The sequence below is a fragment of the Botryllus schlosseri genome, chromosome 2 (assembly GCF_051294905.1).
Source record: "Botryllus schlosseri isolate E-star chromosome 2, Bs_hap1, whole genome shotgun sequence".
Lineage (NCBI taxonomy): Eukaryota > Metazoa > Chordata > Ascidiacea > Stolidobranchia > Styelidae > Botryllus > Botryllus schlosseri.
In genome coordinates, this window is record NC_137237.1 from 10,431,411 (window position 1) to 10,443,888 (window position 12,478).

The 12,478-nt window shown below is 40.4% G+C and overlaps 1 long non-coding RNA gene across 1 annotated transcript; it reads left to right on the plus strand.

Annotated features, from left to right (window-relative positions):
- Nucleotides 1-39: 39 nt before the first annotated feature.
- LOC145433464 (uncharacterized) lies at nt 40-1,661 on the plus strand. Its single transcript, XR_013913108.1, has 2 exons — nt 40-857; nt 1,262-1,661. It is a non-coding gene; the product is annotated as an uncharacterized LOC145433464 (long non-coding RNA).
- The last annotated feature ends 10,817 nt before the right edge of the window (nt 1,662-12,478 follow it).

Sequence of the window (12,478 nt, forward strand, 5' to 3'; positions counted from 1 at the left end):
ATATCATTAATGCAATTATTGTTATGCTATTATGCTATTATATGATTATATGACAAAATATCATATCAAGATTTCCACTATTTACAGCAGTGTTTCTGTATCACTGTCATTGCCAAAGTTTTGAAATGCAGTAATCTGCAAGTGAGATGTGGAATTCAGAAATTCGCATGATTGAGAATACCACGCTCGTTTATTCTACCATGCCACTCTTAATGAATGAAAATAGCTCGAATTTCTCATTGTCAACATTGACTTTGACACGCGCGAGCAGTCTGAGCACTTTACCTGACATATGATTTGCTCTCCCTGGCTGTTAGCTCGTTTAGCATATGCTTCGATTTACGAGCAGCGAAGGTTTCTTTCCTAATTCTAGCATCGTTTCGTCGAATATGAGATTCATTACAAATCTCATGCCCATCTCTGCGCCTCACAACTGAACTAGATGTAATTGCGTGCTGGTGATCAAAATACAGAAATAGCTCATATAACGTCCACTTCATTGTACTCGTTTCAAATCGATTTGGAATTCAAAAGAGATCGTAGGTTCGCTTGGTCCTTTGTACACTCTTTTATGCTTGTCTTAATTCAACATTTCATCAGTGAACCAACGCCTTTTGTATTTGAGCATGACTTTCTCCATTGAGACATACTTATTTTTGAAATATAATTGTCGGCTATCGTAAGATTTCGTCGGGACCATCAAATATCGCATGTATTGAGCAAGATTTTGAAACTGAGCAATAGTAAAGGGTCGCCGTCATTCCTCAGCTTAGTAACAAACGTCGTGATGGACTGCGGGCCGCATGATTGCAATAACCGGATAAGTAGTGTCCCAACTTTATCGAAGGGCAAATCTGGTGAGATAAAAGTATACAAGGATAGGATGCGATACGCAATTTGCATTTCTAATGAGGATCAATTTTCTTTGTAGTAGTAGGCTACCGTGTGCAGTCCATTGCATATACTTGTTCACTGTGCAAGTGGGTCCAGATTTTAGAAATTTCATCGGCAATTTTCTAGTATACGTACGCAATCTTATTATACCATCAAATGAGAAAGAGATGACAATTTATGGAATTTTAGGTATTCGTTTGGTGATTACGGTACAGTTATTGCGGTACTGGCTTTGCTGTCTGATATTACAAATGTATGCTGATCTCTGGTTACCGGTGCCAGCGGGTCATTCTGTGATAAGTATGTCATGCGTGCGAGCCTGCTTAAAATAAATCAAGTAGCTAAAATTGTAAAATTGCTCTATCAGGTATGCCGGACCCCACTTGTGGAACAGCGTCACGCCGCCTATCATACAGTCGTCTAGCATGTCCGCATCCAAGTCGAAATACAAGCAATCTCTTCTAACTGAATACTAGTCAGTGTACACTGTACAGTGTGCAGTAGTCAACCTTCAGGATCACTGGACCACGACCTAACATATCGATCTCGTCTTCAGCCACATGCCACCGCATTTTGTCGCTTTACTTTGCTTTACTTTTCCTTCAGCGTGCATGCCTCTTCTCTACTTCGCCTCGACCAAGGTGGGTGTCTGATCTTAAAGACTACTCCACGTCGTTTCGGCACTTTCCTATCTTTTCATTGTATCGCAGTCTTTGTGCAGGTGTTTTGAAATGATGAAAATATTAATAAACTGATACTGATACTGATTGTCATACGACTCTGTCATCTAAGATTGCACACCCGGATAGGATATTTTGTCAGGGTTAGATAGCAGGGTTGTAATGACTCGAGTCGAGTCACGATTGTCTGATGACTCGACTTGACTCGAGACATTTTCTCAAAATACGGAAATGAGTCGACTCGAGTCAATCTGTGTATTGACTCGATTTGGACTCGAGTCATTGCGCATGACTCGAACCAAGTCATATGGCTCGAGACTCAGACGGCCAAGACCGACATTTCATTGTAATTTCGAAGAATAGTAAAGTGACCAGTGTGACCACACTATTGGGATGTCGTCTATTGGTACTGGTACTTGAAAATGCGACCACAAACTACTAAAAGTGAGGAAATTAGTACAATATCAATGCGAACCATTCGATATCACCAAGCAACGTTATGGGTTTAACGAGACTTCAACTGGAAACTGGGCAGTCAACACATTGACCAATGGGTGCGGGTTCGAGTCCGACCGAGGTCGACTTCAGAATTCCGATACCTAAGTGTTGGAGGTTTACCTAGGCTCCTCCTCGCCACCTCACCCGCGTACACGGTGTCTTAAAAAAGCCAAGAGGTGGGCCGTGCAATAAGTCGGCAGTTACGGAAAATAATGAACAATGTCGGCCTGGTGTAGATGACCATAGTAGTCGACAAACACCATGAATACCATAAACAAACAAACAAACACATTGACTTGGACTCGGACTCGAGTCATAATTCCATGACTCGGACTCGACCCTCTGCTCGATGACTTGAACTCGGACTTGACTCGGTGGTGAATTGAAAATGACACGACTTGGCTCGAGTCAAAACTATAAAAGTGAGATTGACTTGTGACTCCGAGCCTTTTCTCTTCGTTGCAACCCTGTTCGACAGTCTTCATAGCACTTCACAGGACTTGATACGTATTGATATAGTTGGGGCTGCATTTAAAACAAATATCAATTATATCGTGTTTAAACCGTTTTGGTATTTTTTCATTTTATTAAAGTCATGACGGCGCGAATCTTTCATTGTGCCGTCACGGTGGATTAACATTGACAATTGAAAGTATAAGAATGTGGCTCCTTTGACGAAAAAGTCTTCCGACCCTGTCATGAACGGACCAGAAATATCTTACACTAGGACTACATCGTTATGCAGCATTTTTACGAGAGACGATTTCGAAGTTAACAACCATTCCATATCGCATACATCGACCTCTCGACCATATCGGATGCAAATCGTCCGTAGGCTCATGCCAAATGTTTACGTGTCGGAGGTTTATCTGGGCTCCTGTCGGTGCCGACATCACTGCAATCGCAGTGCATTGAAAAGTCCTTACGTAAAAATGAGCCGAGCTTACAAGTCGGCAGCAACGACCACGATCGGGACGCATAGGAGTGAGAGCGACTGAAGAATGACTGCGTGAGAGGCTGAAAGACGTTCCTGAGGATACGAGATATCAAAGACCGATGAACTTAATGAAATTTGTGCCGTGAGCACAAGGCCTAAAAAAGCAATAAGCCCTACTGTGTTGTGCCCATTAATACAATACAATACTAGATGTTTTTTCGAAAGTATTTATATAATTATGGTATAATTATGCAACGTTAAAAACACATTTCCAAATGCACAAATGCATTTTTAAGACACTGTTTCAAACACAATGTTCTAAAACACCATTTGTTTAAAATGCAACCTCAAAAATAGTAGCCTACTGATCTTATGACCGATATGCCATCGCAGAATGCACGGATCAATTTTCATTCGTTGGAATATTGGAGCAAACGGATAGCAGCATGGCCCATTGTGGAAGTTTTAATGACTGCGCCAGACCTTCTTATAAAGAATCGCTAATCCATGAAATGTGCTGTTTTTATAATAATGAGATTGCACTGCGGCATGCTCAAATTCACAGATCACATAAAAATAGCATGCACGCGATTTTCAGTATCTCGCGACACACGGACATTCATGATTAGTCTACGTCAGGGGTTCTCAGACTTTTTTCAACTACGTACCTTTTCAATTTACATGCATATGATGTAATTTCCTTCGCGTCAGATACATGGCTCTGGCTAGAGACATTGCGTTAAGGGGACCAGCGGCCCGCCACCGAGCTATTAATGGGGGACAGAAGTGTAGGGCAGTGGTTCTCAATCTTTTCGTCTTCGCGGACCCTTTTTGTACAGTCAAGGACCCCCACGGACCCAAAACAGCAACAGAATGACTATTATTGAATATAGCATTACACTATTTATGTGGAAATTGGGGAGACGGTAGCTGCAACTACAACTGCATTTCTCGAAATATGTGGTCGTGTCTTGAAAATCCGCGCCTTCGATTTGATATGAAAGAGTGTCGAAATTTCCACGAACATAGGAGGTGGCGAATTGTATATTATCGGGCAACGCTTCTGACGACCCCTTTGGGTATGATCGCAACATATATGACGCCAAAATTGAGACACTTAGTTTTATGGAACAGATAACGTCCATCCCAGTCATTTCTATCTAGCAGCTCATCTCAAAGTTGTTTTCGAATAGTGGTTTCGTATATCACAAGTAAAAATGGATCTTTGCAAACATTTTGAGTCACGCAAATTGTCCTTACCATTCCTACTTTTTTCCACAACCCCAAGCAAAATATTTCCAAACAGCAATATGTTGGTATCAGTAGGCTATTGTTAATCTGGCAATTAAAATTTGCACAGTAGGATATCTCATCTCGGACAGTCATTCTGTTGATGTGATTCATTAAGTTGTAGCAGTAATGTAGCGAAACTGCCTAGTAAATTCTCTATTTTGAAAATAAAATAAAAACACCGTTATCAATCATATTGGAAACTTGAAGGCATCGCGGACCCCCTGAAAATGCCTCGCGGGCCGCTAGGGGTCCGCGGACCCCCGGTTGAGAACCACTGGTGTAGGGTAAGAATAAATTGTGGAGATGCGAAAACAATTTTGCCCAAAGAGGCCATGAACCAAAAACGAACCCGCAAGTACAATACATAAATGGATCACGACCCGAAACTGGTTGAAAACCTCTAGCCTTAAAGGCTGTATTTGTTTACACACCTTTTCTCGTTCGGCACACAAACGTTAAAATCGTTGTGGCAGAAAATTGTCACTCTCGCTAATAAGTTGCTGCGCTGGTATGAGCACTGGCACATCAACAGCAGAAAATATTAGAGAAACTGATCGCCATATAAGATATGCTGAACATAGTGCAGGAGTTCTAGAGTTATGTATCCCTGTGCAGAACTATACTCAAGACCCCACAAAAGAGACTTAGAGATGACATATAATTGAGAGTCATATTCTCACAGCTCGCTCCGTACGATGTCGAAATTGAAACTTGAGAGAAGCGAAATTGGTCTATATAAGCCAGATAGTTTATGCTCTCCACTGCGCACGCACATATATACCAAACGCAAATATTGTAATTCATTCCTCCGACATGAAAATCATAAGAAACTTAATATCTAATGCCTAAAACAACATAACTAATCAACCCACATATTGCCTAAACTTTCTGTGGGAAAACCACCTGCACGATGCTCTACAATACATAATCTGTCACAGAGCCTGTGAAAACGTGGCTTGCCGTATGGTCACGTCCGTGTGATTGATGCGCTGCACGATGTTCACTTCCGTTCAGCCGCGGTATGATACATCAGTTGTTTACATGCTTCGCTTGGTCTATTCTTCGACAAAATCAGCAGTGTTTTAGCATTGTACATTGAATTATGGTTATTTTGCCTTAAGAGTCAAACATCAAATATTTGATTGTATGCCTGCATTATGGAGATTGTGTAAAGTGTATAATGTATATAGAACCACGCATAGATATAGTCAAATGTCTCTTATTTCTCCAAACGAAACCATGCATTTGTAAGTTATCGGCGGTCAGCCCCTTATCCTGCAAGATAAGCTCCCTTCGCAACTGCTGAAAACTTCATCATTCTCGTTGCAGAGTTGATTGAATGTGTGTTTACTGCGCACTGAACATCAGGATTTGCGCCTGTAGTCGAAAGCAGTCAGTGGCGAGAACCCATCTTCTCAATAAATTTCCATGCATGTTCATTCATTATATTAGCAAAATACTGACTCTTACATAAAAAGTATCATCTATGGAAAGAGTTGATGACGGTTTCGGATTCCTAATGGAATGTGTTTTGTATGTCCGTCTGATTTTAGTCCACATAGAGCTGGTAATTTGCGGATTTTCGAAACAGTTCAGGTTAAGCCTACTGTAGTTCAAAGCGCCCCCGTTTACTCTCAACGCCTACAATCATCGAATTTGCAGCTATCGCGCCCTATTCCGGGTTGCTAACCCTTGCAGGGGGCACCTTCACTTTAAAGAAGCGCTGCGCTCAAAACATGAGCTGGTGTCAAATTAAAGTTGAAGATGAAAATAAATGTTGGCAGTAACTATTTTTCTCAGTAAACCACCGTATTCGAACTGCAGCAATCTTGTGGTATCTTGATATGACGAAAAAAATTAATTAATTGATACTTAGGCTATACTATAGGTAAAAAATCAGGAAAGGTACCATTCCACTTCAGCTATATCTATGGTATCGAGGTCACGCGTCATCACTTCGTAATCATTTTTTTAAATATGTGGCCCACATTTCATCACTGTTTCACTTTCCCTCTAGCTAGCTGTTAGACGATATTGAGAATGGGATTATCACAAACCTCGTCGGCTTAGTTACGGCAAGAATAGGTGTACGGTACCAGCATAGCAGTGCTCAACGGGCAATTGTTCTCAGTTCCCCCATTAATGCTGCTCCTCGAACTGGTCCTTTTCAATGATATCATTAAAACTATTATTACGGACCACATCTGCAATTGCTGCTAGCGGCGTAAGACATCGTCAGAACGACCGAGCGACAAAGGGATAGAAGAGCCCATCTAAAACCTCGACGCTTCGAAACGTGCTACTTTTTAGCGAGATTCGAACCGCGTTCTGATTGCGAAATTTATTTCGGCATATTCCTCGTGAAATATATTCTTGGCACAGCATGTATGTATACTGATGAAGAGGAGGTCAAAGATATAGATCGACCGATATCGGATTTTTGAGCCGATACCATTAAAAGCGAAAACTAGCACCGCAAAGCTGATATCCCTGATTTATTATGCCGATATCACTGGTCGACATGATTTTTGTTTTTTGGCCAACATGATGACAACTAAGCCAATTTTTGTAAGCTGATTACAAATATGAAGTCGCTTTTATCCTATCACGTCAAGATTTCTTATAATCAGTGATTTAAAATTTTGCATTTCAGTGCTATAAACAGCCTGTTCTGTGATGTATTTCTTGCTGTTGGGTCATAGCTATAGCCATTGTGACGTCATGAGAGGTGGTCAAAGTACTTACCATAGGTACTCAAGTAGAAGTAGAAGTACCGGCGTCAATTTATACTTCAGTAGAAGTAAAAGTACCCTTTTTAGTATGTAAACAAGTAAGTATTCTAGGCCTAGCTTTTGATATCAGTATCAATTTATTTATCTTTTCTTCCTTTCAAAACATCACAAGACTGCGATACAATGAAAAGATAGGAAGGCGTCGACACGACTTGGAGTGGTCTTTGAAATCAGACACCCACCTGGCCTAGGCGATGTAAAGAAGAGGAATTCACAGCACACTGAATGAAAAATAAAGCGACATTGAGGCAGTGAGGCATTTTAGATCAAAAATCTTTAGCATTTGGTGTGCCAATGGCTTAGATAGAGCCACATGGACATGGAAAAGATTGTTACTTTTCTCATGTGGTTTTCTTTTGGATTCAATGTCGAAAATCAGCATAAAGTTCAATATCCATTCTGACTTGCGCAATAGGCCTACCACCGATTCCTCAGGGTCCAGATGTCACAATTCTATTGCCTTCAAACGTTTTACCAACAGTTGAAAAAGATTCTGTCGGTGAAGAGTCTGTGTCTGAAGAATGTTCCTAGCTTGAGTGATATGGTGATCAGCAGTTATATAAAGTCGAACCAAGCTGAACTAAATAACTTTGTCATAAATTTGAATTTGCCAAATTAATCTGCTCTTAGGTTCCAGACTAAAAGCCAAACATATAGGCCTACTTGGCACTTTCACCACTGTTGCTTGGTATATGCATCGTGATAGTGAATACATATGCTTCTTTGCCTCCGAACCCTCTTTAGTCTATTGTGTCGATGTTCAAGGTCTCATAAAGACATTTAGAACTGTGAATTGCACCTCGTTATTTATGCACCAAGCCTAAAAGCTGTTTTGTCGCACCACACAAATCAGTGTGCTTTCTAGCTCTAGAGCTGGTACAACTGGCATCAAGGGGTCTTACGAGAATATGAAACTTTTGATTTCAAATTTGGAATATAGTACTCAAACGTGTAAAGTTTCCGTTGATTTTGAATTCAAAAATATGCTACTGGTTCAACTGTCTAGACTCTAGAACTACAAGGCATCCTTATTTTATGTGTGAATGGGACAGTAGAAATCATTGAATTAAACGTAAGTGGCCGATGAGAGAGTATCTTACACCAGGCTTTAAAATGTTTCAGAGCATGCTCTTATCGACAGATCTCATGTTGTATTTCCACCGTTATATATTAAACTGGATCTCATGAAATAGTTTTTAAATAGGGTTACCATATGTCCGCCGACCACGCCTAAATGTCCTCCTTTTTGAGATTTTGTCTCCTTTTTTGACAATTTTTGTTAAATGTATGGCAAATTCGACTGAGATAGGGATCAGCACTGAAGTAACGCTCCGGTTGCGATTAAAGTTGACCATTTTTTATATTTTTAGTCGACCACCTGATAATGTGTAAGAAAAACTGTATTTTTGGCACTGAGCGAGAAAGTTGACCTTTATTTTTTTAGTCAACCGACCACGAAGTGGGAAATATTTGCCTGCGCATACATCACTGTAGTTTTCCGTGTCAACAAGGCACCAAATGTTTGCTGCAGTCTGGTGGGCTTTGAGGTGGAGGTCATTTTGCAGTGTTACAATTTCTATCTCCAACTGTTCAGCATCCGGACATGAGTATCATGCAGAGGTGGTCAAAGTAGTCAAGAAAGCTACACAAGTACAAGTAGAAGTAGCGACGAAAAATCTGCTCAAGTACGAGTAGAAGTACTTCTGTAATAAGCAACATAAAACTACTTGAAGTAGAAGTAGAATTGACTGACTTTAAATCTACTCTCAAGTAAGTAGGTAGTTGTGAAAACGATCGTAATTCGTTAGCATGAACTATGTCAAAAGCTGCAAATGGAGCTATGCGAAAGGTGTAGGGAGCTTGATTCACATTGATGCATCCCATGAGGTTTCAATTTTTGACAGCATAAGCATTCCTCTCCATCACGGGATGAAAATGATAGCATTGATATGGAAATGCGATACTAATCCTCTGTTTACTCGAACACCCCGTTTTAGAGAATATCATGGCATGGCGCCCACCCCAAAATTATAAGTCGAAGAGCAAAACGGTGAAGTTGTGTTGGATACGGCTTTAACACTTTGCGCGATTAGTATACATTAATTAAAATTATGACAGGTCGTAAAAATGCCATATAGGCCTAGTGTATAGCTTTATTTTCGGAAAATATAAGGCATTAATAGACTTGCTTTTAAACTTCAACATGTATGTTTTCCAGACAATAGAACTGAAACTATAATTAGAACTCAACGTATAATACTCGTAATTGAAAGAAAAATACATATACTACTTCTAAAAAGCGGAAAATAAATTTAAAGTCTTTTGTCCAGAAAGTTTCAACGGCGGTCTGCTAAAACAGGTCTAACGTTAAAAAAAATCAAAGTCCACTTTTCCAGATGAGGACTTGTCATGGGCTGCTAGGTATAATAGGTTATTGCTAGATTGCGAAGCGACAGTTTCAAACGCTATTGGGGCCATACTTACTGTAATGAAATATTTGGTAGAGGTGACAATGCGGTGCGATGCGGTGTGAGCGGAACTACGCAACCCTGTATCAAACTTATATTTGGCGACACTTTCGTTAGAACATATCTGCCACTCCACATATAGGCCTACTGTGCGCGAAGCGCAACGTATAAAAAACAAAATATTACGAAGTAGAAGTAGAAGTAGCGAAAAAGATATCTACTCGAGTAAGTAGCAGAAGTAGAGGGAAACTATTTGAGTACTTCGAAAACGTAAAAGTACTTCGTTACTGACCACCTATGGTATCATGACAGATTTCATTATACTGGACAGCAGCAACGATTACAAAAGGTTAGAAACATGGTACTAAATGTAAGAGAAACAAGCTGTGTCATAAGATGCACTACGTAATGGGTATAAAGATACTGAAAATCTGCTAGTACGTCACGGCTATCTGCTACCGAATAGTAATGTTGTTTACTACTTTGGCATTGTTCTGGACGTCGAGCTACCATAACGGAACCCCCCTAGGATGGCATTCCGTCATGTTGCCTGTAATAGGCAGTGTGCCGTATCATATAATTATTCAATATCTTGTGATTCTATTACATGTTGGTATCAGAGATGAGCATAGATTAGGATTAGGATTTGGGAAACCGGATTTGTGAAAATTTGTCGGATTAGGATTGGATTCACCGATTTTCGGGGAGATCAATCAATCAATCAGGTTTATTAATATTTTCATCGTTTCAAAACATCACAAGACTGCGATACAATGAAAAGATAGGAAGGTGTCGAAATAACTTGGAGTAGCCTTTAAGATCAGACACCGACCTTAGCCTAGGCGAAGTAAATAAGGGGCATGCACACTGAATGAAAAGTAATGCAGAGAATATAAGACGCAAACGATAAAATGAGGTGGCATGTGGCGCAGGGCGAGGTCGATGTTAGGTCGTGGTACGGTAATCCTGAAGACTGGCTAGTATTGATTTAGAAGAAATTGCTTGTATTTCGACTTGAATGCGGACATGCTCGACGACTGTCGGATAGCCGGCGAGATGCTGTTCCACAACTGGGGTACGGCATACTTGATAGAGCAATGCGTTTTCTTGTATTCAGTCCTGATCATATGGGTAGTTGTTCTTCGTTGACGCGAGTGTGCTGTAGGGCCTACTTGTGCGCTTTTGTCTCCGAGGTGAAGTAGTCGTTAAAATTTAAGGGACATATTGACCGCAATGGAACTGATACATAAACTTGGCAATTTCTAGCGTCCTCATATCTTCCAAGTTTAGAACACCAAATCTTTTGAGAAGCGATTTATCAGTTGCACATCCAAGCCCCCGTGGGGCTTTGGCAATGATACGGATGATCCGATGTTGAGATTTTTGCAGTGGGTCAATTGTATTCTTGCAAGCAGCACCCCAACAAAGAATTCCGTATTGTAACTTTGATAGGAATAGTGTTGAAGAGTATCAACAGCACGCTGACTGGCAGAGTGTAGCTAAGGCGGCGAAACAGATCACATACCTTCGATAGTTGTGGTTTGAGTGATTGTATGTGACTCTTCCAGGACATGTCCGAATCCAGTAAAACACCAAGGTATTTGGCATTTTTAGTGTTGGAAATTGGTTGACCAGCGATGTCAACGGTTAGGTTATCGCAGGAGTTCATGACCAATAATTGGGATTTCGCAGCGTTAACTCGAAGGCTATATTATGGGACGTCCACTCATGCACTTTGGGCATTTGATCACGGGTGACGGCATTCAAGCTTGTGGTAGTAGGTGCGTGAGATAGGAGGTGAGTATCGTCAGCGAATAGTGTGGTATTCAATGATGAGGTTTCAAAGATATCATTGACATATAAAGTAAAAAGGACAGGTTCAAGAACAGAGCCTTGCGGAACACCGCATGTAGCAAGGTGTGGGGAGATTGATGTCCTCTGGCGAAGAGCGACAAAGTTCGTCGTCCTACCAAAGTTATTCCATGTACTTTGGCACTAAGTAGGCCTAGGCGTTTTATTTCTTTTTACATAGGCTACTTATAGGCATAAGATGTGGGCCTTTTACCAGGAATTCCAAGTTTATATCGGATTAGGATTGGAATATACAAAATTTCTGGATTAGGACCAGGACTTGAATCTTCGGATTTCGATTGGATTAGGACATAGAAATTTCAAATCCACTCATCCACTGAGCTATATCCGCTCATCTCTGGATGGTATATTAGGCTACTACCACATATCCGTGAATTGCCGTATAATAGATTAAAAAAAGACCTACTTGATCACCTCCTGTCGTTATACTAACACTGCTGCCCTACCTCGCCCAGACATTGCTTCATTGATCATTTGCTACCATCGTTTGATTTTTTTTCTATTTTCTTTTTTTTAACTAAACATTTTTTACAGCCAGACTGTTCAGAGTCAAGTGTACCTGTTTGATGCTGGTGGGATCAGACTAGATGCTGACCTTCACGGTCTTATCGATCATTCCTATCTAATACCGAATACTGTGCATGCATATTTTCTGTACCACCAGCACTGTCGTTTGTTATGTATTTTGGTTGGATGAAAAATAAAGACTCTCTCTATATTTAAAAGCTCACTGATACAGTGGCGTGTAGGGTTCTGGTTTAAATCAGACTGATTTATGTCAGTGTGATTTAAATCAGGTTTTTCGTTGATTTTTTATTTTAATTTTACCATTTTGATTTTATTGATTATTTTTTTTCAAATTTTCGGACGAGATGCGTGAATATGGTTTATTATCGGACAATCATGTGCATTTCATATAAACCGGAGATAGCATCTCGTCACGGGCACCGGTATAGTTCAGCTGTTTTTCAGACAGACGGGAAAAGAGCAAAGAGCGATAGTCAATCAATATGTTAACGTTTTGCTGTGGATACTAGTTAGTTG